Consider the following 26,409-nt stretch of genomic DNA (forward strand, 5'->3'; position numbering starts at 1 on the left):
TTCCCTTGCTCCATTGTTGTGCCTCACTGCAAGCTCATCGGTGACATTACCGACGGTGTTGGGTTCAAGGGCTACCGGACAGAAGATAGGAGCATGCAGCGAACCTGTATTGTCACAAGCCCTAAATGATTAGTATAAATTTAGTTGTCATTGTATTATCAGTTAAATGTTTACCGCAACCACAATAGATACAATAGAGAATACATATTTGTATTCTCTCTGCTAAACTATATAGACCTGCAATAAACAACAATAATGGACTTGAACAATAAGGAAAATTTATAAAATAGTTCAAAAATGCATAAACACAAAGAAGCTATCATGGGTGTTAATAACCAAAATCAATATTAACAATCAACATGCTAAATACTTAGAAATGAGTAATCATTCTTCAGTCCATACACCAAAAATAATTGAAAGTGTGAAGATAACTGACAAAAAATTAACTTTTTCAAAATAAGAATATAAAAGATTAAATTAAAATCAACTCCTCTGTTTAAAGTCTAGTTAACCATTGTGCTATCTGGCCGTCTTATCATTCCGGCCAATACCCCCAGGCCGCCAGATGGAGCCCTCCCTGCAGTATGGAGGTGCCCCGAAGACCAGCAGGGAATCATGGACGATGTAGTTTTTATCTTCAGCCCTGCTGGATACCTCAGGGGCCACAAGAGGGTGCTGCAGGGAGGACCAAGGACTTATTTGTGCCCTATGACCCGGAAGTTCGTCAAGGGAAGAGTGACGGGCTTCCGGGTTGAGGAAAAGAACTTTTACCTGACCCGGAAGTGATTGAGGATCACATGGACTGGGGATTGGGAACACTTCCGGGTCAGGGAATATAAAAGGACTATGAGAGCTCCCAGACTGTGAGCTGAGCTGAGCTGGGTGGAAGGGTGGCAACACGTCTGGGAGCTGGAGGATTGGTTTATTGTGTATTATCTGTGATTTATATGAGTATTGTGTTGGAGAGTGTGCTTTGTGCACTGTGGCGATTAAATAAAGTCAACTTGAGGACTTTTACCTGGTATCTGGAGTCGTGGACAGGGGTTCAAGGGAGCGAGAGCGCCCCCTATCTACCACACCATGTTATTACTGCTTTCACAGTTTACAGAATCCATGTCCTTAACTGTGCCTTATAGTAATATATCACTGTATTTCCTGATGACTTTTATATCATTTGATTGTGAAAAGTAATCTTTTCTTATTATTTGTATGACATATAATGAGCATGTTAATTTTTTTGCCAAAGATGAATCAAACTTCCTCCCTCTCTCCTTGTCTTTGTATTCCTTGACCTACGCCCCACACCCGGTTATATTCTTGAATAAAGGTGCATTTGTTTTGTTATACCTTCTGTGAAAGTGTTTATTTGATATTTGGACTTCAGTCTTCACACATTATACATGTCATGTCAGTATTATGTCATTATTATAAAATGGAAAAATTTTCTGTTTTAGTTATCTGTACAACATTTCTTGCCTCAAATTTCCTATCATTCTACATTTATCCAGCTCGTTGTAGACACGGAACACACATGAAATGCATGTATTCCAAATAACAATATATTACTTACCCTATACAACTCTAGGCACCTCACACCCAGATAAACAGACATGAGCTGGGAGAACTTTATTGATTGACTTGAGCTGCGGTGTTGGGGGAGATGGGATAGCAGGCTGCTTGCTGCTTGTGTTGATCGACACATTTACAAAACAAAAGACGATAATGGAGAGGGGCAAAAGAATTTAAGATGGCCCGGCACTACGACTTTTTTTGTAAGCTTCAGGGATTCTAGTCTTAAAGGAAAACTTACACTTATAGCATCCAAATTTCTACTGTGGAGACTATTTAATACCATAAAGCAGACAAAAATGACAATACCAGCAAATAGTGCATGAATGAATAAATGTATAATTTATATTGAATGCATTACTTAATTTAACTTTTCAGTAGTGATCACATATATTTTCAATTCATTCATTATTAGTAAGAGTACCTAGTTCTGTCCAGAGTGGGGCACCTATCCAACACTGCCTGCAGCACAAACTAACTTTCAGGGTGAAACATAGCCTGTGGTGTTTCCCTTTAGAATTGGGGAGTATGAACAAAATTTCATGTGGATTTCCAAACTGGGAAAATGCAGGCAAGGGCACCAATAAAAGTATGGAACAAAACATAGTTTACAGTATTCACTGTATAAAAATGGGGAAACTGTGCAATATTTGGCCGGAGATTTAACGGAGTTAAACAGATTAAACGGTTTAACAGAGTGGATTTGCATACTACACCAACCCATATTCAGCATATATAATATATATATAATGAGTTACAATAGTTATTTTGGTAGAAAGTGCCTAATGGTAGGAGCAAAACAAATGACCGAGAGATAGAAATATCTGAAAGGAGCTGGCCAATATTGTCAATGTCAATTTATTTATATAGCACATTTAAAGCAACATGTGCTTTACAATAATAGAATAAAAGAAAACATACAAATAACATAAATAGAAATAAAATATATGAACAAAATAAATTAGAATCACAATGAGGAAACCATCAGTTTTACTGAAGGTCACGGAATGCAAGTGAATAGAAATATTAAACCAGATTCTTTTGCTGAATCAAAAAAATGAGTATCAAAAGTGAAATACAAAAAGCAAACAGCAACATTCAGATACCACAATCAGAATTTAATTAAAAGAAATTGGAAAGCAAAGTTAATTTTTTTTATGGGAAATCTCTAAACTAGGATGTTCATGAAATTGAGCAGCCATCTTAAATGCTGATCAACCAATGACATTAAGCGTTGTGATGCCAGTAAGCAAGCAACCAGCAAAGGGTGTTGTTATGATAATCAGTGATGGCTGTCAAACTTGTGCAAAAAACGGCAATGACATAATTAGAAACTCACTCAAAATGGCATCATAGTGATGTCACTAAAATAAAAATAAAAATTAACAGAAGGTCAGAAATACCAATTACACACTCAGAAACTATCAACAATGAATTAGATAGTAAAGAACCCAAAATCATTTACATAAATATTTAATATTAATGTATATTAATTGCATAATGTCAGGTTTATGGTTTTGCCAGGAATTCCTCTATATTCAACATGCCATAAAGAGAAATGGCAAATGCTAAGAGTTCTGCATGCTGTCCTTCAGTTTAAGGGCATAGATCACACATTCTTCCTGATCACTAATTCTGAGACTCAATTCCATTCTATTACCATTGTGTTCATCATCACAGTGCTGACATAAACAACCAGCCGGCCAGCCAGAAACAACTGATGCAGAAAATGCCTTGCAATCATGTCATCTTTTGCCATGCTTTTCTGAATGTGCCAAGGATGTATTGGTATGGGAGCTGTGGTCTTCATCGGTGGCCATGTTGGGGCACTTAGCTGGAGGAGCTGCCAGGAGGACAATCCCATATTCTGTCCTAGTGGCAGCTCAGGTTAGCCAACACAGAGGTCCAGCCATCACTTCATACTACCACAGGCAGATGGATAGGCTTTTCAGAAGACCTTTCCAAAATTTAGTTAGAATGATAAATTGATAATTCACAAAGATGCTGTTATAACATCCACCGGTATATAGCAAACGCACACTTTATTCAGAAGGTCAAATTTGGGAGTCACTTATCTCAAAAAATAATGAGGTTTGTCATCTTTACTGTCAGGTTTCACCCCAGACACACAGGATTTCATTTAAATATGTCAATAATTTTTGTACAATATGTGAAAAAACACCACCCTTACAATATTCCATTTCTGCTTTTTATAGTTTTTCTCATTATATAGGGTTTATATTCAAAACTGCTTTCAACTTCATAGGTTTTTTATGTTATTTTTTTTTTAATTAACCTTTGTTTTTGGCTGCTCCTAAATGTCACCACTGGAGGCCTTCTTTTTGCCTTCCAATGTCCAAATTTCTTTTTCTTATGTAGAAATATCCAGTTAGTGCTAAAGGAAGCTCCTTAAGTCTTTCTCTGTCTAACATCTCAGACCTTAGTCATAGTATAATAGTAATTATTAACCTTAATAATTTTATAATACAGTAAGAAAAAAAAAATTATCCCTGTTCTGGGGTCACAGTGGCATGTTTATTTCTAAACATTCCATGGTGCTAGCTTGTTAGATAAAGTTTCAACTTGCATGATCCTTAAGCATTTTCAAACAACTCAAATAACCTTGTTAGATCTTCAAATGGGCTTATTGAATCAAGAAATGCTAATCTTGTGGGAAAAGCTTTTATCTGCAAACTTGATTTATGTGTGACAAGATGCTAAACCCCACTTTAAACAGTACACCCATTTGTGTAACGTGGCTTTGCATTCACTTTTTAAAGTATATCTGCCTTTTGTCCAATAATAGGTGGTAAGCTTTAGTACTTTTTGAAACATTATTCATAACAGGAAGGCAGAAGGTACAGATTTGGTTATTATTAACAGCAAAAGCATGAATGCTTTATTACTAGTGAATGCACAAATCCTTTATCTTTAAATACAATGAAAGGAATGCAACTAACACAACACCATTTGTAATTATTATCCATCTTGTTAATATGGCATAATACTCCCAAATATAAGACTGTAATGTTCTTTTATATTGAATACATTTGAAAGAAAACATTTTATTGATATATATCTTATAATTGTACTGGACAAAAAATAATTTTATTCTCAAACTCCTAGATTCAAGTTGTGGAAAAGGGAGCCATCTAATCCCAGCAGCACTGTGCCTGTGCACAAGACAAAAAACATTCCCAGAGCCGGTTAGTCTCAGGGTCAACTCATCTGGGTACCCATACTCATACAGAGATGAATTTGGAACACCAGGTTAACCTAACCAGGATACAGGGGGGTAACTGGAGTACCCAGAAGAAAACAAACAGATACACGGGGAGAGTATTCAGATTCTATATAGACAACATCCAGGCATGGGAGTCAAAGCCAGGACATTAGATTGATCAGGTGGTATAGCTATTCACTGTGCCACCTCCTGGACAAAATACCTGTTAAAACTGGCAGTAGTCAAATAAAGGAGGTCATAAAGCAAGTGAATTAGATTATATATCCAATAAACAACAACTTTATTGTAATGTTTCATATTGATAATCTATCCATCCATCCATTATCCAACCTGCTATATCCTAACACAGGGTCATGGGCGTCTGCTGGAGCCAATCCCAGCCAGCACAGGGCACAAGGCAGGAACAAACACTGTGCAGGGTGCCAGCCCACCCCAGGGCACACACACACCCACCAACACACCAAGCACACACTAGGGACAGTTTAGGATCGCCAATTCACTTAACCTGCATGTCTTTGGACTATGGGAGGAATCCGGAGCACCCAGAGGAAACCCACGCAGACACGGGAAGAACATGCAAACTCCACGCAAGGAGGACCCAGGAAGCGAACCCAGGTCTCCTAAATGCGAGGCAGCAGCGCTACCACTGTGGCAACGTCCCACCCTCATATTGATAATAATAATAATTCTTTAGATTTATATAGCGCTTTTCTCACTTTTCACAGTGCTTTAGTGAATGGGGAGCAACTTCTACCGACACTAATGTGTAGCATCTACCTGGATAATGCAACAGCAGCCATTGTTTGTGCCTGTACTCTCACCACACATTAGCTATTAGGTAGTGAAGTGGTGAGAGAGTTAGCCAATTAGAGACAGGGGATGATTAGGGGGCCAGAATAACTAGGCCCGTGGTGAGCACGGCCATCGGGACCCTACTCTTTACTAAGGTTGCCAGGGATCTTTTATGACCACAGAGTGTCAGGATCTCGCTTTTACATCTCATTTGTAAGACGGTACCCTTTTTATAGTATAGTGCCCCCATCACTGCACTAGGGTTTTGGTATCCACATTCAGACCACACAGTAAACACCCCCTGCTGTTCTCAACATCACCTCTTCCAGCAGCAACAAAAGCTTTCCAAGATGGACTCCTATCCAAGCTCTAGTCAGGCCTGAACATGCATAGCTTCAGGTGAATGACCTGTTCTGAAGTGCATGTGGTATAGCTGCTATAGGAGGGAATCACTCCAATCAATCTATCTATCTATCTATCTATCTATCTATCTATCTATCTACTTATTTCTCAAAGAAAAAGTGTTTTGTGACATTTACTCATCTCACCAGCACGTTTTCACTTCTTCTAATAAACCAGTACAATCTGTTATTCAAGGTTTATTTTATATCAGTTTTCTCACAAATAGAGAAACTGCAGAACTCTGGCAATGAACTTAATATAACCAACTGAATATTCTTAGACATCAACATTATAGAATTCAGTGAGGCATGAATGCTATGTTGTTCAAAAATCATTTGGAGTAGATATAATGTTTTCTTACTAATTAATCTACTGGACATTTTTATAATTTTAATTTCTAGAACAAAAAAGGACTATTCCTCATGGCTGACTTGTGCAGGCTTTGTCTAAATATTTGTATAGCAGGTAATTTTAAGGTGAGTAGTTGGAATGGAAAGAATGAACCATTGTGCTGCTACTATAACTGACCCCTAGTCTGTAAATAACAACGCACACACAGACACACATACACACACCCTCCCCAAACACACATTGTGCCAAAGCTAGCTTTTTACTGTATTTGGCAGTGACATTGCCATTATAGTGTGTTTAAAATTACTGGCAATTAATACCAAATGGTTTAAATGAATGTGATATGTATTTTCTTCACTATTGGTGTAAGTACATTATAGATAAGAATGTTACTGACTATTCGTATCAAAAGAAAAAATGTTTTGCATATATGTAGTGAATCTTGAATAAGAAAGAGCTACATCTGGAATTCAGAAATGTTGTGAGATATCCATAACACAATTATGCAAATAAATTCAACAGTTGAAACTAAAAACCTTAATAGTCATGGATTACTTCATACCAAGACCAACAAGTTGAGTAAATGTGGCCATCAGAATCTGGAACTGAAGGTAAAAGTATATATCATGTGATACTTGCACCCATATTATTTTTATGCAAACACCAAACAGATGAAGTATCAAAGAGTTGGAGCTGAAAAGGTTTTTCCATTTTGAATATCAACAGCAAATGTACAAAATGTTTGAAGTGACATTTTAAAGAAGTAAATAATCATATATGAAATAATTAGATATTGCTTGAGAAAGACATTACATTCTGAAGCAAATTTCTTTGTTTTAAGATTTAAGTTGTTAATGTCGCAAGTTTTTTTGTTTTGAGTATTTCCTTCCAATTCTGTTGTTATGAGTATTTCTGCATTGGAATTTGTGTTATTTTTTTTAAATCTATATGACTTTTTGTATTTTTTTTTCTTCTTGAACACCAGTCACTGCCATTTCCTGGATTTTCACAGTGGCCACAATAGACTATTGTTTTTACTAAATGGCACTAATTAACACTAATAATGTAATCATGGGAAACAGTAACACATAACATCAGTCTGGGGCAATTATTTAAGATGGTGGTAAGCTGAAAACCTTGTCCAAGTTTCTGAATACTTTACAAAAAGAAAACAGACTTTGTGTTATTGTGACTATTTAGGGAAAAGGATTAAAAGGCCCAGCATTTTGGCTAAGTTATTTAAAACAGTACTTCAATATTTCTTCACATCCTGTAAAAAGACTTGTGACTACTTATTGTTTTCTTGCCCCTTTCTGGTACCTACATTTCCAAGTCTTTGTTTAAAAATTCATGTATTCAAGTACCAAAATAAATAAAACCAAAAACCTAACAGAACAAAAGAGGCAATCCAACAAAATCAAGTACAAGTCATTATGTTTCGGCCAGGGTCTCTTCCTGACTTGTGTTTAAATTCTTTTGTTATTTCCTTTTTGTTAATTTTTAGTTCCTTTGTTTGTATCAATATTTTTACTATTTGATTATTTGCATTATTCTGTGTTATTAGTTTCGTGAACTGTCTAATTTCTATGTCTCTATCCAGGTTCTGTTATGTTCCTTATATTTTGCGGGTAGTTCCCCAAGAGACAGGGCCACCTGTCCATCTTTATCAAGGGACTGCCTTGAACTCTGTGAAGGCTCAGGAGACAACAAATGGTCTTTTGAGGTTCATTGAATGTGCTGGAGTTGGTGTAATTATTACTGTGCTATCGTGGTATTACTGGATTCTTTGACCTCTATGCTTTGTTTTTGACTTTGCCTTCTGGATTTCTGTTTTTGGGACTAGTTGCCTTGGATTGCCGTTGTTGTTGAAAACAACTCCTTCTGGGCCTTTTGTGCTTCCTTGTTTCAGAACATTTTTGAAAATAAATCTTTTAGTTATATGGATTCTTTGTTTGCCCCCTTTTTTTTTTTTGCTGTAGGCTGATGGTCCCTTCCCTTACACAAGCAGTTTATTGGAACTTTTGTGCTTAGTAACTTCAAGTTCATGACATAAGCCTGATAAACCTAAAATCAAAAACCAGGAAACTACAGAAAATCCCAAAACCATAACATTAAAACTTAAATGGTAAAAAATACTAAAAGGCCTACTATAGAGGTACACAAAAGAGTCATAGAGCAGAGCGTAGTAATTTGGCAATGACAACAGGTACATTTAAAACAGATCTCGCAGATAATTCCCGATGGAAAGAGATTCACCACAAATATTCAGAGATGAACTGTGGAAATATGCGAATGTCAAATAGCACATGGGCTAGAAGCTTCTTGACTATGTGCCAGGTACTCAATGTGTATGAAATAATGGGGTCAAATTTCAAACTTGACTTTAGTTTGACAGTAGAGAAAAAAAGAACAGTGGAAGAACGAGGAGCAACTATATTAGATTCAATGGGAATTCAAAGATGAGCATTGTCAGGAAGGTCTAGCCAGGATCAAAAGTGTAAATGACCAGTGATGCAACTCCAAGTCTGGTAAAGCTACACATCCTTCAGATTTGCTATGCCTTGAAGAGTGGTGGTTAATGGAAGATCTTTATTATCCCTCAAGGAACAGGATATTAAAATTGTAACATCAGTCCAGTATATAATATTAGGAAATCGGGGTAACCGTACATTAAAAAAATTAAGACAACCAACCCCATAGATTTTAAAGATTACTATTATGAAATGGAATGATAAAGGTAGAGAGGACCAGGGTGCAAAAGACTCTTTAACATTTAAAAGATTCAGTGATAATTTGATGTTATGGTGCTGTGTAGTAGGGAAAATATATCAACACAAGATGTTTAACAGAACTAACCAGAAGGATGCAAGAAGGGAAGACACCTTTGTGAGCATGGGTTTTAAGGCAAAGAGAGCAGATTTAGCCTGGTTTATTTTATAACCTGACAGAGTTTCTAGTCAACTGAATAAACTAAACCCATGGGATTGATCGGAGGGGGCAAGAAAGAACAAAATATCATCAGTATAAAGAGAAATCAAATCTTTACAACAAAGGATGATGGCTAAGGATTCAACAACAAGATTAAAAGTAATGGAGAAAGTAGACTACACCCTGCCTAGGACCTTTGAATATGTGAAAGAGACAAGATATATTTGAATGAATGAGGATTAGAGTTATGGGGGAATAGTATAAAGTTTTAACCATTTTAATAACATGTTCACCAAAACACATCATGTTTATAGCCTGCCTGAGGAAATTGCAGCTGATATGATGAAAAACTTTCTTTGCACTGAGTGACAGAATTGCTGCCAGTTGAGGAAAAGTATGTTAAAATATGTAGTACATGTCTGGTATTGTTGGCTGTATAGTGGAATTGGATAAAACTAGACTGATCAGCATTGATTAACTTAAAAATAACCCTCTGCAGACATCTGGCTAAAATTTCTTCCAGTAGGTTAACATCAGAATTTATCAATGAGTTCAAAAGTTAGGTCAGTCTGTGGGATCTTTTCCCAGTTTTAATAGTAGTGTGATAGCTGCTTCCAAAAAGCAGAGAACACCTCGAGGGGCAAACTCTCCAGACCTGGCACTTTCTTTGCCTGCATCAAATCAAGAGTTTCCTTTAACTCTGACAACATTGCTGGGGAATCCAGTAAGCTGGTGCAACCTTTTAAAAAAGGGGAAGAGACAGCTGATCTAGAAAAGAATTCACCTCAGTGAGTGGAGTGTTAGAGGTTCTAGAGAAAAGATCAGAGCAGAAGAGCAGAACTCCTAAAACAGTTATTTATTAAAACAGATTTTAAGTGAGTGTTCCCTGTTAATTTTTAATATCAGAGATAGTGGCAAATCCTTCACATTTATGAAAAGTTTACTAATAATGTAGCACTAGAAATACCATATCTGGTCATGGTACAGTGAATTTAAAATTTCATGTTTTTAAGAAGCAGGGAGATTAAGTCAGATCTTGTATTCGATATCAACAATTCATAATTTGGGTCCAACACATGATGGTAGGTTTCTTCCAAAGATGTCAATGTTTATAGGCTACATAGTATATACCCTATTGAAAAATCATGCATAGCTGATTTTACAGCCAGCCATACAGTATATACTTTGGATCGCCTACATAATTAATTTCCAAGAACTCTTACAACATAGAAGAAAGCTTCATGCTACATTCTGATTTCTGAAGTAAGGAGGCATTAAGGCGAAAGTAAGCAGAAATTAAGGGAAGCAGAGGTAAGTTTTAGCTGTGTGTAAGCACAGCATTAATTACAGTAAATTGATGTTTGTTCCAGGTTTCCATTAGAAAGGAATGTACCCAATAACTGAGAAATAATTCGGATTCAGCGGGTTGGAAAATGGATGGATGGATGGATAAAACTACAGTATGATGATGAGGAGAAAAAAACAAGAATGCCTCAGCAGAGGGATTAAGTAAATGAAAGGAATCAGCAAAATTCAGATCAGAGGCATATTTGTACAATGATCGGGTTAAAAGGGGAACACAGTGGAAATTAAGGAAAGGAAGTATATTGAGGAACAGATTTGCAAATGCATTTGTGTCCTACGTGGGTCTCATAATCCTTCGGCTTTAGAATCTGTTTTGTTAGGAACATTAGGAAGAGAGACCAATAAGGAATTGGACAATACACAGAACAAAATGCAATCTTTTATCCACTGAACACGGGTAATAGATAACAGAATCTATCTAGTTGATCAAACCACATGTCTAATATTTTTTCTTCTAACTTGTCCTCCAACTTGCAGAGAAATCATAGAGGTTGGTGGCAGGATTGCAACTTCACACAGCTGTGAGACGATAGAAAGGACTCCTTTTTGCTCTCTGCGAAAGTAGCTCTGCCGCACCCATCTATAGGAAGGCTGCTTGCATCATAAAGGGGATGGGGGAAAGCCCTCGTGAGCCCTATCCCCGGAAGAGTTGAAACCGTGGTGCTAAGGCGTTGCCCGCTGCATGACAGCAGTCGGGTCCCAATTTGAGGTGGCCCATCTGGGTAGGCGCATGGAATGTCTTGTCTCTCCGGCATGATGATCATCTTCCTCTGCTGTCGGAGGAGCTGTGTAAACTCCGCATTTCAGTGGTGCCACTCTCTGAGGTGCAGACTTGGAACTAGCCAGATCACTGTAAATGGATACACATTTTATTGGTCTGGTCACTGTCATACTCGGGGAGTAGCTGTTGCTGTAGCGGATTGGCATCTTCTGATGGTGTCCGATGTCACTCCTTTCAACTAGCGTATGATGAGACTCAGATTACGGCACTCCCTGGGTGCCTTGTCTGTTGTCTCGATGTATGCAGAAGTGCCAAGTTTGTGAATTCTGACCACAGACTTGTTGTCGCTACTCTGAAGATCCAGCTTAGGTCCAGTAGGTTACCACCTACTAGGAAAATGAGCCTGGACTTGGCCAGACTCCAAGACCAGGCTGTTTCTAAGAGGTTTGCACGCAGTTTGTGTGAGGAACTTGTGGATCTGGGTGCAACTACTGATTCTAATGTGATGTGGAAGACTTTCTGTGACTAGACCCTGAATGTTGCTGAGGGTTGTGTTAGTGTTACCGGTGTTCCCAGAAGGAGGTGTTTCATCTCACAGGGCACCCTGGATATCACTGAGAGGAGTCACAGCACACAGCTCAATGGCAACTCTGGTCTGTACCAGGAACTGAGAAGGATGGCTGCGAGGGCTCTGTTGGGCAGATAAACAGGCGTTTGTTAGAGGAATCTGTGAACAAGTGACACACCATCTGTGGTCTAACGACCCACGTCCTGCTACAGAGGAATCGAAGCATTACGTACATCCGAATCTGTTCCTCGGAGAGTTGCAGTCAGAGCGGCTGATGGAACGGTCCTTACAGATGACACTGCAGTTGTGACCCGCTGGGCTGGCTACTTTGAGCAGATGTTCAAAGCTGATCCTCCGGCTAGGACGTTGGATATCTCTGGGTCCACGGTTTCTGAGGCTGATCTTCCAATTAGCTGTGAACCACCCAATCTCACTGAGATTGCACAGGTGGTGAACCAGCTGGGGGGGTGCAAGGCTGCAAGGATCTGTGGTATCCAGGGTGAACTTCTCCAGGCTGGTGGTAAGGCTGTCCTCCTGGCATTGCAAGCAATCTTTGCTTCCATTTGGGAGAAAGTCATCACCCCAACTTACTGGAAAATGGGACTTGTCGTCCCTATCTGGAAAAGGAAGGGTGATCACCTGGATTGCGGCAGCTGCAGAGGGATTACACTGCTCTCGGTGCCAGGTAAGGTCCTTGCTAGGGAGGTCCTCAATAGGATCCGTGATCACTTGCTCGCCGACCAGCGACCGGAGCAGTCTGGTTTTACACCTGGTTTTACCATCAACCACATCCTGGCAGTGAGGGTTCTCATGGAGCTTAAACACGAATATCAAGTTTCTTTGCAGCCTTTGTCGGTTTTTGTAAAGCGTTCAACTCAGTTGATCGAGCTGCCCTGTTGGACATCCTGAGGGTTCGCGAGATCCCCTTAAGGTTGCTGGATATCATGAATGACCTGTACACTGGTACTGTGAGTACTGTGAAGAGTGGAAGCAGAACCACTGTGTTTTTCCCAGTTGATTATGGGGTTCGCCAGGGGTGTGTTCTTCCTCCTACTCTGTTCAATGCTTGTATGGACTGGATGTTGGGCAAGGTTGTGGGGTCCAGTGGCTGTGGGGCATCTGTTGGTGAAAAACGATTCACTGATCTTGACTTTGCTGATGATGCTGTGATCTTCGCGGAGTTAATGGAGGCTCTATTTGTGGCTCTCGAGAGTCTGAGCGAGGAGTCTGAGTGTCAGGGCTGTCGAGTGTCCTGGATAAAAACCAAGATCCAGGCCTTTAATGAACTCTTAGGCACAGCCATCAGCAGTGTGTCTGTCTGCAGAGAGAGTGTTGACCTTATCGATTAGGTTCACTTACCTTGGCAGTGACATTCATGTCTCCAGTAACTTCTCCTATGAAGCCAGTAGACAGATTGGGAGAGCATGGGGGGTCATGAAGTCACTGCAAAGGGGTGTGTGGCGCTCCCGATATCTATGCAAAAGGACAAAGATCCAAGTCCTTAGAGTCCTGGTGCTTCCTGTCTTGCTATATGGTTGCGAGACACAGACTGTGTCTCTCCGGAGAATAATTTGCGTCAAATGAGCGGTTGCTCATGGAGTCCCGAATGAGGCACATTACCTGCACTGTGAGGGAGCGTCAGTTACGGCACTATGGCCATGTGGTGCGATTCCATGAGGGTGATCCACGTTGTAGGATTCTCATTGTAGGAGACCCGAGTGGCTGGACCAGGCCTATGGGTTGCCCACGTAACACCTGGTTGTGGCAGATAGAAGTTCATTTCTGCAGTGTGGGACTGGGCTGCGTGTCTGCCTGGGGGGTTGCCAACCGAGAACCTGAGCTATTTTGTCATGTGGTGTGTGCAGCAATGCACACACATAATCTTACATAATCTTCTCTATGTGCCATAATCCCAGAATGAAAGCTATAAATTTTTCGTCAATGCTCGTACCCACATGATCATCCACAGATGCTACAAGTCTCAATTACCCTCCTGTAAGTAATCTTTTTCATCTTTCTGTTTTGGGTCCTTCTCTCACACTGGAACAGCTAAGTAACATTTAATTCTTCCACTCACAGCTTGGTACCTCGCCCCGCAATGCCTCCTCTTGTCCTGACTGGGCTGACTTGTGTTGTGCACCACAAGACCCACATTGTACCACTGCAGACCGTGTGCACCTGCACAGCTGCCTCACCATTTCACACCACCCTACAATTCTCAAGGTAAGTGCCACTGCAAATAACTATTTAAACTTAACAGAAAATCTTTAAGTAGTTATACACATATGCAAATTTACAGGCAAACACCGTTACCATTTGATCATAAGACCACAGGGCTTTGTCAAATCTAAATATGCCAAGAATGTTCTATGGGCCCCTTTAATTTCAAAAGAAATGCCATTTACTACTGGAAACCACTTCAGCCATGCTTCTGAAAGAATAGAAACAATATTGTTCACCAAATTTTAAGGCAGTAATAGAATTTGCAGGTTCTTGCAATCTTTGCAATCTTTCTGGTCTGTCATTTTCAACTTAAGAATATCAGGCATCTCTGCATAATGGTTTGACTTCATCACTATGGAGTTCAGAGAGTGTACCTCTTGTTTTTATTTGTGTTAAAACTGTAGTTTTCGACTCCCTGTTAAGTAAAATGCACTTGCATATTAGCATTAACAGTGTAAATGTTCTCCAGATATTTCATCATCTCCTAGGATATGTAGCGTGGCTTTTTGGCATCTGCCAAAGGCTTCAGGGATTCAAAGTCTTCTGATTGATTTCTAAATGCTGAATGGGACAATTTCCAGAGTACAGAGCAAGTGTGATCTTCCAATGATTTAAGCAAGTAGTTGTCATTCTGGGTTGAAATAATAGAAGAATTGAAAAACATGGGGTGGTAGGAGTAAAAGTGCCATGCTGCCGTCACAGTCAACATTCCACATTATTCCTTTAAAAAAGTGACTCTGATTGATTAACTGTACAGCCCTTTTCCAAATTTATTTCTAGAACCTGATTAGGCTGTTTACAGCCATGATGTGTTTTATTAGGCTGTGGTATTTTATTATGATTTAAATACAAAGAATAACCAAATATGCCCAGAAACAACTTGCATAACTGAAGATTTCTAATATATAATTGAAATTATTAAACAAATACATTTCAAAAAATGAACTCTAATATCTACAAAGATAAAAAATAATAACATTTCAAAAACTCCAAAAAAGAAAAGATCAGTTTTAAATATTCAAAACAGCAAAAATGAACAAAATTAATGGATCGGAAAAAACTACCTCAAAACAACCAAGAAGCAAATAAAACACAAGACAGGACCCTTTAATTTTTTCAAGTGTTGACAACAAATGACAAAAGGGACCATATTAGCAGGAGCAGAAGGGTGAAACTACATACTGTTGAAAGTCTTCTACAATTAATTGTTTGGTTTTATCCACTTGATGACAGCAAAAGACACAAACTAAACTTAGGCTTGTGCAGTTCTCTTTACAGAATGGCATGAAATTCTGGCTTGTGATCTTACTAATTCAGTCGGCTAACTGAACATCATTTTCCGGCCACCTATGAATACAAGAAATATAAACCAGTCTGTATAGTTTGCAACAGCAGGAAAAACAAAACAGTGCCAACTATTTAAGTATGCAACTGAATGCTATGAACAGTATCAAATGGTTTAAAATTATTATTTATATAATTTGAGAAATTAAAGTGAATCTTAACATGTTTTATGAAAACAATAAGCCTCAAAAAATTAAATGGGTCTCTGAGATAATTTATAATTGAACACCTAAACAATTCTGGGGAAAGGAACTGAGGCAAAATATCACAAAAATACACACAAGACAGAGGAAAAGCAAGGGGATTGTAGCATATTGTAAATAGGACATAAAAAAATAAGACTGGAGGCAAAAGCAGAATCTTAACACCAATTAGGTATCAGGTAAAGGTTCCAGGATCAGAGATTAGGGAACTTTTTAAAGCTATTGTGAGTTTAGTGGTGTAAGGGCATCAGTAGCAGTGACAAAGAGCTTTAACATAGTGTCTCTTTAGAAAAAGAAGGACTGACTAGCAGAAGAAGAGGGGCTAGAAGTGTTAAGACAGTATTTTGACATGCCAATGGAAGGTTGGACAAACAGTTGTGTCACACCATGGAAGACATAAGGCAAGTAACTCAATCGTCTTTCACATTTTCAATATTTCAAATGCAAATGTGTAATTTATTTCCTAAAATAATCACTTTCATTGAAACAAAGCTAGTGAGGTAATTTCTTGGCAATTACTGCCAATAAAGAATGACACCAGCAGGGTGCTCTCTTTTTACAATGTTTTATGTACACACAATAGCCAACTGATGTTTATAAGCAATGCATACATGATTTTGACTAAATAGTTTTCTGTGTGTGGAAAGCCAATTTTTTTTTTCCCATTTTAGTCTTAATTATGTTTCAGTAAAACAAGCATATCTTTTTGAATCAGTCTTTCTGTCAGTTCTTTTACAAGACAGTCTATTTCTGTATCATTCTTACAGTAAGTCCATTTTTGTTTGCCAGGTTGTGTAATTACAATGCTGCCTGAAAGGGTTTATGAATAGTAGGTCTTCTGAAATCAAGACTGGTCATCACTTCATGTGATTAATTCTCAGATCATTTGGACAAACCATCAGATACCCCATAACCTCCCCCAAATAAAATACAAAGAAATTATAGAGAATTGCAGAATTTATATGTATTCAAGGCAGGAGGAAAAGGTTTATGCCCTACCCTTGACCATCCAAGCAAGAGTGCTGAGAGCACAGGCTAGTACCCAGTACATTCTTCATTTTAATTTAACTGAATTATTTATATTGTCACATAACATCAAAATGTTAAGATGTTTTCATTGTATATTTATGTTAAAATTTTACCTTAACTCTGCTTATTCTATTTGAAACTATGATTAATTAGTGATGGATGAACTGCAAGTTAAACTTTCCTTATAATTTATTTTTTCATTTGCTTCTTTTTTTCTGCCTCTTGTAACATTTTGCTTAAAAACTTTTATTCAGTCCTGCCATTTTTATTTATCTATTTGTGACATAAAAAGCCCATCAATAAGTCATACTGTACACAGTGTTCACTGTGATATTCAGAGATTAGTACAGTGGTTACAGGAAGACAATGAAACAGTCACCCGTATATTAATTTCTGCTTCAAACATTCTCTCTGGACAACTGTTAATTAATAACTTTTTTTTTTTTAAATGAACTCAGATGCAGCTATTTGTAACACAATGCTCCCAAAATCTTCTGAAATCGCAAGGAGCTGTTCTCAGTCTGCAGAATAGAAATTCAGCAATTACTGTAACTTCCTATTAACACAAAAAATTCTTAAGAGTTGTACCAAACTATTTTGCTGTTTTGAGCCAGAAAGAGTCATTTAAATGTAGGTCTAAGGTGGGTATGTAAAATATGTTTAGATATGCAACAAAAGTGATTTTAAAAAATAAAGCAAGTAAAGAAATGTAACTATTATACTAGCTCACGGTCCTTTTACTGCAAAAGTAGAAAAAGTGTATGTATATAAACATAAATTAGATGTCAATGTGTGAAATTAGGCATTGTGTAGAAAGCCTAGGAAATCTAAAGAGTGCCGAAACCAGTACATCACAATATGAAATATGAAATAATTAATATTTCTAACATTTTCTAGACATTCTATGCAATGCCAAAAGGCAAACTGGCAAAATATAACATACTTCTGCTAGTGACCAATGTTTCCTCTAATTATTGTCATAGGGCATTGTATAACTAGGCAATTTTGCAAAATATTTTTAAGACAGAATAAGATAGATAGATAGATAGATAGATAGATAGATAGATAGATAGATAGATAGATACTTTATTAATTATTAATTATTATTAATTATTAAGGGGAAATTCACATAATCCAGCAGCAGCATACTGATACAAAAACAAAAAAATAAACAATATTAAATTAGAGATAATAAAAATGCAGGTAAAAACAGATAATAACTTTGAATAATGTTAGCGTTTATCCCCCCGGGTGGAATTGAAGAGTCGCATAGTGTGGGAGAGGAACGATCTCCTCAGTCTGTCAGTGGAGCAGGACAGTGACAGCAGTCTGTCACTGAAGCTACTCCTCTGCCTGGAGATGATCCTGCTCAGTGGATGCAGTGGATTCTTCATGATTGACAGGAGCCTGCTCAGCGCCCATCGCTCTGCCACAGATGTTAAACTGTCCAGCTTCATTCCTATAATAAAGCCTGCCTTCCTCACAAGTTTGTCCAGGTGTGAGTCATCCTTCTTCTTTATGCTGCCTCCCTAGCACACCACCGCGTAGAAGAGGGCACTCGCCACAACCGTCTGGTAGAACATCTGCAGCATCTTATTGCAGATGTTGAAGGACGCCAACCTTCTAAGGAAGTATAGTCGGCTATGACCTTTCTTACACAGAGCATTCAGTATTGGCAGTCCAGTCCAATTTATCATCCAGCTGCACTCCCAGGTATTTATAGGTCTGTACCCTATGCACACAGTCTTCTCTGATGATCACAGGGTCCATGAGGGGCCTGGGCCTCCTAAAATCCAGTTCCTTGGTCTTGCTGGTGTTCAGGTGTAAGTGGTTTGAGTCGCATCATTTAACAAAGTCTTTGATTAGCTTCCTATACTCCTCCTCCTACCCACTCCTGATGCAGCATACAATAGCAGTGTCATCAGCGAACTTTTGCACGTGGCAGGACTCCGAATCATATTGGAAGTCTGATGTATATAGACTGAACAGGACCAGAGAAAGTACAGTCTCCTGTGGCGCTCCTGTGTTGGTGACCACAATGTCAGACCTGCAGTTCCCGAGACGCACATACTGAGGATCTGTCTTTAAGATAATCCACAATCCATGCCACCAGGTGTGAATCAATTCCCATCTCTGTCAGCTTGTCACTAAGGAGTCAAGGTTGGATGGTGTTGAAGGCGCTAGAGAAGTCCAAAAACATAATTCTTACAGCACCACTGCCTCTCTCCAAGTGGAAGAGTGATCAGTGTAGCACATAAATGAAGGCATCCTCCGCTCCCACCTTCTCCTGGTATGCAAACTGCAGAGGGTTGAGGGTGTGGCGGACCTGTGGCCTCAGGTGGTAAAGCAGCAGCCGCTCCATGGTCTTCATCACATGTGACATCAGAGCAATAGGCCGGAAGTCATTCAGCTCACTAGGATGTGATAGCTGTGGGACTGGGGTGATGCAACATGTTTTCCAAAGCCTCGGGACTCTCCCTTGTTCCAGGCTCAGGTTGAAGATGCGCTGTAGAGGACTCCCCAGTTCCAGTGCACAGGCCTACAGCACTCGTGGTGATACTCCATCTGGACCCTCTGCTTTGCTGGCACAAAGTCTCCTCAGCTCTCTGCTCACCTGCGCTGCTGTAATTGTGGGTGGGGATGTCTCACCTATGCTGGTACCAGCAGAAGGATGGATGGAGGATGCAGTATTCCGAGGTGAGAGTGGGTTAGGGTGGTCAAACCTATTAAAGAAGTTGTTCATTTGGTTTGCTCTCTCCACGTCTCTCTTGATGGTGGCACCCCACTTCGAGCTGCAGCTAGTGATAATCTTCATCCCATCCCACACTTCCTTCATGTTGTTATTCTGCAACTTCTGCTCCAGCTTTCTCCTGTACTGCTTCTTCGATGCCCTGAGCTGGACTTGGAGTTCCTTCTGCACGCGCTTGAGCTCATGCTGATCATCGCCTTTAAAAGCCCTTTTCTTCTGGTTCAAAAGGCCCTTGATGTCACTTGTAATCCATGGCTTGTTGTTAGCATAGCAGCGTACTGTTCTTACTGGAACTACAATGTCCATACAGAAGTTGATGTAATCAGTTGTGCAGTCAACAACCTCCTCAATGTTCTCACTATGTGATCCCTGCAGGATATCCCAGTCTGTAATCCAAAGCAGTCTCTCAGAGCTTGCTCTGCCTCAGGGGACCACCTCCTGAATGAGCGTGTGGTTGTAGGTAGTGCCCTGATTCTTGGTTTGTAGTGAGACTGAAGCAGAACCAGGTTGTGATCTGCTTTCCCAAGCGCAGGCAGCAGGGTGGCGCTGTATGCATCTTTAACGTTTCCTATTTCCTCGGGTGTTATAGTCCACATACTGGGAGAAGGCAGGTAATGTTTTGTCTAGCGTTACATGGTTAAAGTTTCCAGAGATTAGCACAAGTGCCTCAGTGTGCTGTGTTTGTAATTTAGCAACTGCGGAATGGATGACGTCACTCGCTATCTCCGCGTTCGCTCGAGGGGGGATGTAAACAATAACAACAATGACGTGTCCAAACTCTCTGGGCAAGTAATAGGGATGCAGATTAACAGCCAACAGTTCGATGTCCTTGTAGCAAGTGGAGATTTTAACGTTTACATGTCCTGAGTTACACCAGCTTGTGTTCACATAGAGAGCGAGTCCTCCTCCTTTCTGCTTCCCGCTGGTACTTGCGTCTCTGTCCGCTCTGTGTTAAACCCGGGTAACTCCACGTTAGCATCTGGGATGTTAGTTGTTAGCCACGTTTGACTAAAACACAGCAAACTGCATTCTCTGTAGATCCTGACATTTTTCACCAGTGCAGCCAGTTCGTTGATCTTATTTCGTAGTGAGTTCACAATTCCCAGGATCACAGAAGGCACTGAAGGTTTGTAGTGCAACTTTCTTGCTAGATGCATTGCTTTTATCTTAGCACCGACTCTGCTGCCCCGATACCGCCTCCTTACCTCGTCAGGTAAATAGGGAACCACACCAGCGTGGGCATTTGTTCTCAGCGCTTGAAGTTGACTACTTGAATAGACGAGTCTTGGTGTGTAAGAATCCATCTACAAGTAGTAAAAAGTGTCCATGGAACGAGTCCACATAAAAGAAAGTGGTAGGAGTTAATAGTGAAATAAAGAACAATAGAGAAAAAAGTAGAAAGATAAAGACTTTAAAGATAAAGTCATGCACAGATCTGCTGGAAAGGCTGTCACTTGCGCCTGAGTCAATATGTGCAGTATGTATATTCTATCTATCCAACAACAACATTTATTTATATAGCATATTTTCATACAAAAAGTAGCTCAAAGTTTACATAATGAAGAAAAGAAAAATAAAAGACAAAATAAGAAATTAAAATAAGACAACATTAGTTAACATAGAAAAGGAGTACAGTAAGGTCCGATGGCCAGGGTGGAAAGAAAAAACAAAAAAAAACTCCAGACGGCTGGAGAAAAAAATAGAATCTGCAGGGGTTCCAGGCTACGGGACCGCCCAGTCCCCTCTGGGCATTCTACCTAACATAAATGAAATAGTTCTCTTTGTAGTTAGGGTTCTCACGGAGTCACTTGATGTTGATGGTCAAACAGACTTCTGGCTTTTAATCCATCCATCATTGCTGGAACATCACGGTGCTTTGAGTAGATGGTAGAAAAGCACACCGAAAAAGGAAACAGAAGAGAGAGTAAGGGTTAGTACAGATTTTAGAGCCACCATGAATAGTTATTATAATGAGTTGGATATACAGAGTATCAGGATTTTAATTACAGTGAAGTTATGAGAAGACCATGTTAAAGTAATGTATTTTCAGCAGTTTTTTAAAGTGCTCCGCTGTATTAGCCTGGCGAATTCCTATTGGCAAGCTATTCCAGATTTTAGGTGCATAACAGCAGAAGGCCGCCTCACCACTTCTTTTAAGTTTTGTTCTTGGAATTCTAAGGAGACACTCATTTGAGGATCTGGGGTTACGATTTGGAATATAAGGTGTCTGACATTCCGATATATAAGATGGGGCGAGATTATTTAAGACTTTATAAACAATAAGCAGAATTTTAAAGTCAATCCTGAATAACACAGGTAACCAGTGTAGTGACATCAAAACTGGACAGATGTGCTCAGATTTTCTTTTTCTAGTTAGGATTCTAGCAGCTGCCTTCTGCACTAGTTGCAAACGATTTATGTCTTTTTTGGGTAGTCCTGAGAGGAGTGCGTTACAGTAATCTAGTTGACTGAAAACAAACGTGTGAGCTAATTTCTCAGCATCTTTCAATGATATGAGGTCTAATTTTTGCTATGTTTCTTAAGTGAAAAAATGCTGTCCTAGTGATCTGATTAATATCCATCCATTTTCTAACCCGCTGAATCCGAATAGGGTCACGGGGGTCTGCTGGAGCCAATCCCAGCCAACACAGGGCACAAGGCAGGAACCAATCCTGGGCAGGGTGCCAACCCACCGCAGTCTGATTAATATGTGATTTAAAATTTACATTACAGTCAACAGTTACCCCTAAGCTTTTTACCTCCATCTTGACTTTTAATCCTAATGTATCCAGTTTATTTCTAATAGCCTCATTGTATCCATTATTGCCAATCACTAAAATTTCAGTTTTCTCTTTATTTAACTTGAGAAAGTTAAATCTATATTACTAAACGAAGGTTGTATATATGCACTGATGCCAGAGGCCAGACGCACCGAAAGCACATGCGCACAGCCCCTCAGTGCCCCAGAGTCAAACCCAGCGGCTTTCCAGAGTCAGTAGGTGGCGCCCAAACAACACAACACAACCTGTAAACTAAAGTTCAGGTCACAATACAACTGCCGACCGAATGCGAATGTGCACACCACCACATATACAACCTTTGTTTAGTAATGTTTATATATATGCACGGATGACAGAGGCCAGAAGCAAGCCGTGCACAATACAACCGGCACCCGAACATGCACACCACCACATATACAACCTTCGTTTACTAATGTAGATCTCCAAGCCGGGATCAGAGGCCAGCAGCAAACCATGCACAATACAAATGCGCACACCACCGCATATACAACCCATTGATGTTGACCAGATAAATAACCAAGTGATTGGATTGCTTCCTGGAGAAAGCCACATCTTTCTAAGTACTGACAGTGTTGATTCTGACACGAAACTGAGAATCTTAATTTCCCATATATTTAGAATATTAAAACACTATTAACCCGGCCTGATTACCACAACACAATCTTAACCTTAAAGTAGGGACAATAGTCATGCTATTAAGAAACCTTAATACTAAACAAGGTTTATGCAATGGTACACGGTTGGTCATGAACAGCATGAGAGAAAATGTTATTGAGGCACAAGTGCTTGCGGGATCCCTTACTGACAATACTGTTTTGATTCCCAGAATTGACCTTACAAGTTCTGACCTGGAATTACCTTTTAAATTTTTAAACGTCATGGCTGCATTTGCCATGACGATCAACAAATCCCAAGGACAAACCATGGACAAAGTAGGGATTTACCTGTCTGAGCCTGTATTTGGACATAGACAAATTTATGTTGCCTTTTCAAGAGTCCGACGTTCATGTGACGTTAAAGTGAAGGGTTTTAACTACTCCATACCAGGTAGAACTAATTCAACGACAGGAAACCATCTTTACCAAAAATGTTGTTTATAAGGAAATTTTTGATTAACTATTTTGAATTTACCATTTTATGAATTTTTTGTTTCAAATTTACTTCATTTAAAACTTTGCAGTCCGATATTTTTTTTACTTATGAGTTCAACAACTCAAAGACATTTTGGACTTAAATGATATAACAATTAATTTTCAATTTTAGTTTTAATAAATTGTTTAATTTTAGTACAAATATATTTACTTAATTAAATGAAAACTTTCCCAGGACACTCCCACCCGCCATGATTTTTCATCCCTCCAAATATCGGAGGGAACAGAAAGTGATTGCCATTATTGGATTTGCGATTCTTTAGAGAATTGGGGGTTTACTGGTGTGAAAGAATGTTAAAAGAACTTTCACCCAAGTACAAGAACATTACTTGTCATGATAACTGTACATTCACCTTTGTGAGCCATATCATAAAAAACAAAAAGGTGTCAAAAAGCTCTGACATCAAAGAGAGCAGAAGTAGCATACAATCTCGTGGAAAATATTTACTTTGCTCGGAACACCATTGATTCTACAGTCTGACAACAGCAGAGAATTTGCTAATGATGTGGTGAGCAGTCTAAATGGCTGACTTTGAAGATGGTCCATGGCAAGCCATACCACTCACAAAGCCAGGATAATGTCAAAAGAGCTAATCAGGATATTGAAAATATGCTGTTTACTTGGATGAAAGATAAAAAAAAAACTGACTAGTGGAGTCAAGGGTTGCATTTAGTCCAACTTATGAAGAACAGTGCCTTTCATTCTGGAAGTAAAAGAACACCATTTGAAGTTCTCTTTGTCTGCAAAGCTAAAGTGGGGCTCACAACATCTTGCCTACCCAAAGATGTTTTACAAGACATATTGTACAGACTGAAGAACAACTTGAAAAATAATAGAAAGTGTTCAAACAAAACAAGAATAGAGGGATCCTGTTGAAAAAACACAGATGAAATTGTGGTCCACGATGGAAAATACCAAAATGATGGTGAAGAGGCTTTCTTTCATAATCATATTTAAGCCAATAATGTGCCCACATACATACTGCATTTTGAATTTCCATTTCTTTTAGCTTGATCTATTAGGAACCTTACCAAAAGCCTTATTAAAATCAAGATAAATAATATAATTTGTACTTTGGACTTGTGCTTTTTCCTGGTGTTGCTCATGTCTTGGACCTGATTATTGCTGGGATAGGTACCAGGCTGCCCCATAAACCTGCCCTGGATAAGTGGGTTAGGAAAATGGAAGGATGGATGGATATACAAGTATACTGCTCTTATCCTATGCTTTCATTTTATCTTTAGTGAAATAATTTTAATCTAAAATTAAAATTAATATAATTTTAATTTTAAAACTACTGTATAAACTTTATTAAAAAGTTAAGTTCCATTTCTCCTTCTGTTAGTCATTACACAATAAACAACCTAATCGAAACCAATGATCAATTTAAAATCTGAACAAATCCATCAAGCTTTAGAACTGATAAAGGCTGTATCTAGATGCATTTACAAAGGAAAAAAAAAGCTTTAAGGTTATTCCCAAACTGAAACAAAACGAAGGCAAAATATACAATGTTTTGGCAGTGAGGTCTTTATCTTTCATTTACTACAACTTCTAATTCAGTTTTGAAGTTGATACATCATACATCAAATATAAATAAATAGATAGATGGTGAAGGGTACATTTTCAGTAATGTGTGCCACCACATTGTTTATAGCAATTGCTCCTTTTCCAAGTCATGTGACATATGATGTCATCAGCCTGTCTCTATAAAACATGATAGCATCCATAAAGAACTGTCTGAACGTTTCTCTGAAAGCAAAGGAATGACTTTCTTTTGAAAAGTGAATGCTCTAAGGTACTTCAAAGAAGAACTTTACTGTAGGAATATTTAAAATTTTGATGCATGGTCACTTTCTAATTATCATTAATGACTCCTGCCAGTCTTTAGATTACTCTTTTGTTCTGCCCTTTAAACTAAAAGTATTTCCCTGTTGTTAAAATTCAATTCTAGGTTGTTTCAATTTGTAAACTTTTGGAGGGATCCAAAAACCTGAGGCTTTCCATTTAAAGGGATGCTGGAAGGCATTTTTTGAAAAGGCATGTTCTGACTGCAACTACAATAAGTTAATTACAAGTTCATTAACTACTGCCTAGTGAGTCTTTTACCATTTCCTAATTGCTTTTCAATTTCTAAATCTGTAAATCTGTGAAAGTGCCAGTCCAAAGATAGCTCAGTAAAATAAAAAGTGAATTACAGTAATCCCTCCTCGATCGCGGGGGTTGCGTTCCAGAACCCCCCGCGATAGGTGAAAATCCGCGAAGTAGAAACCATATGTTTGTATGGTTATTTTTATATATTTTAAGCTCTTATAAACTCTCCCACATTGTTAACATTATTAGAGCCCTCTAGACATGAAATAACACCCTTTAGTCAAAAGTTTAAACTGTGCTCCATGACAAGACAGAGATGACAGTTCTTTCTCACAATTAAAAGAATGCAAACGTATCTTCTCTTCAAACGAGCGCCGTCAGGAGCAGAGAATGTCAGAGAGATAGAGAGAGCATGACAGAAAAACAAATAATCAAAAGATCAATACGTGCTGTTGGGCTTTTAAGTATGAGCACTGCGATAAAGCAGCTGCAAAGAAGGGAGCAATGTGAAGGTAGTCTTTCAGCATTTTTTAGATGCTAAACAAACAGCCTCTGTGCAAACAGCCCCTCTGCTCACACCCCCTCCGTCAGGAGCAGAGAACGTCAGAGAAAAAGAGCGCGCGAGATTAAAGCAAACATTTAAAAAATCAATACGTGCTTTTGGGCCACCAAGATAAAGCGGGATTTCTTAGAGAAGCGTCCATATCCTCTAGGCAAACAGCCCCTCTGCTCACACCCCCTCCGCCAGGCGCAGAGAACGTCAGAGAAAGACCGAGAAAAGCAAACAATCCGCTCGGGGAAGCACATCGTATATAATTGAGGAGTTTTAGTTAATATGTAATACATGCTCTGATTGGGTAGCGTCTGAGGAAGC

Source organism: Polypterus senegalus, chromosome 2, assembly GCF_016835505.1.
Source record: "Polypterus senegalus isolate Bchr_013 chromosome 2, ASM1683550v1, whole genome shotgun sequence".
In the NCBI taxonomy this organism is placed as follows: domain Eukaryota; kingdom Metazoa; phylum Chordata; class Cladistia; order Polypteriformes; family Polypteridae; genus Polypterus; species Polypterus senegalus.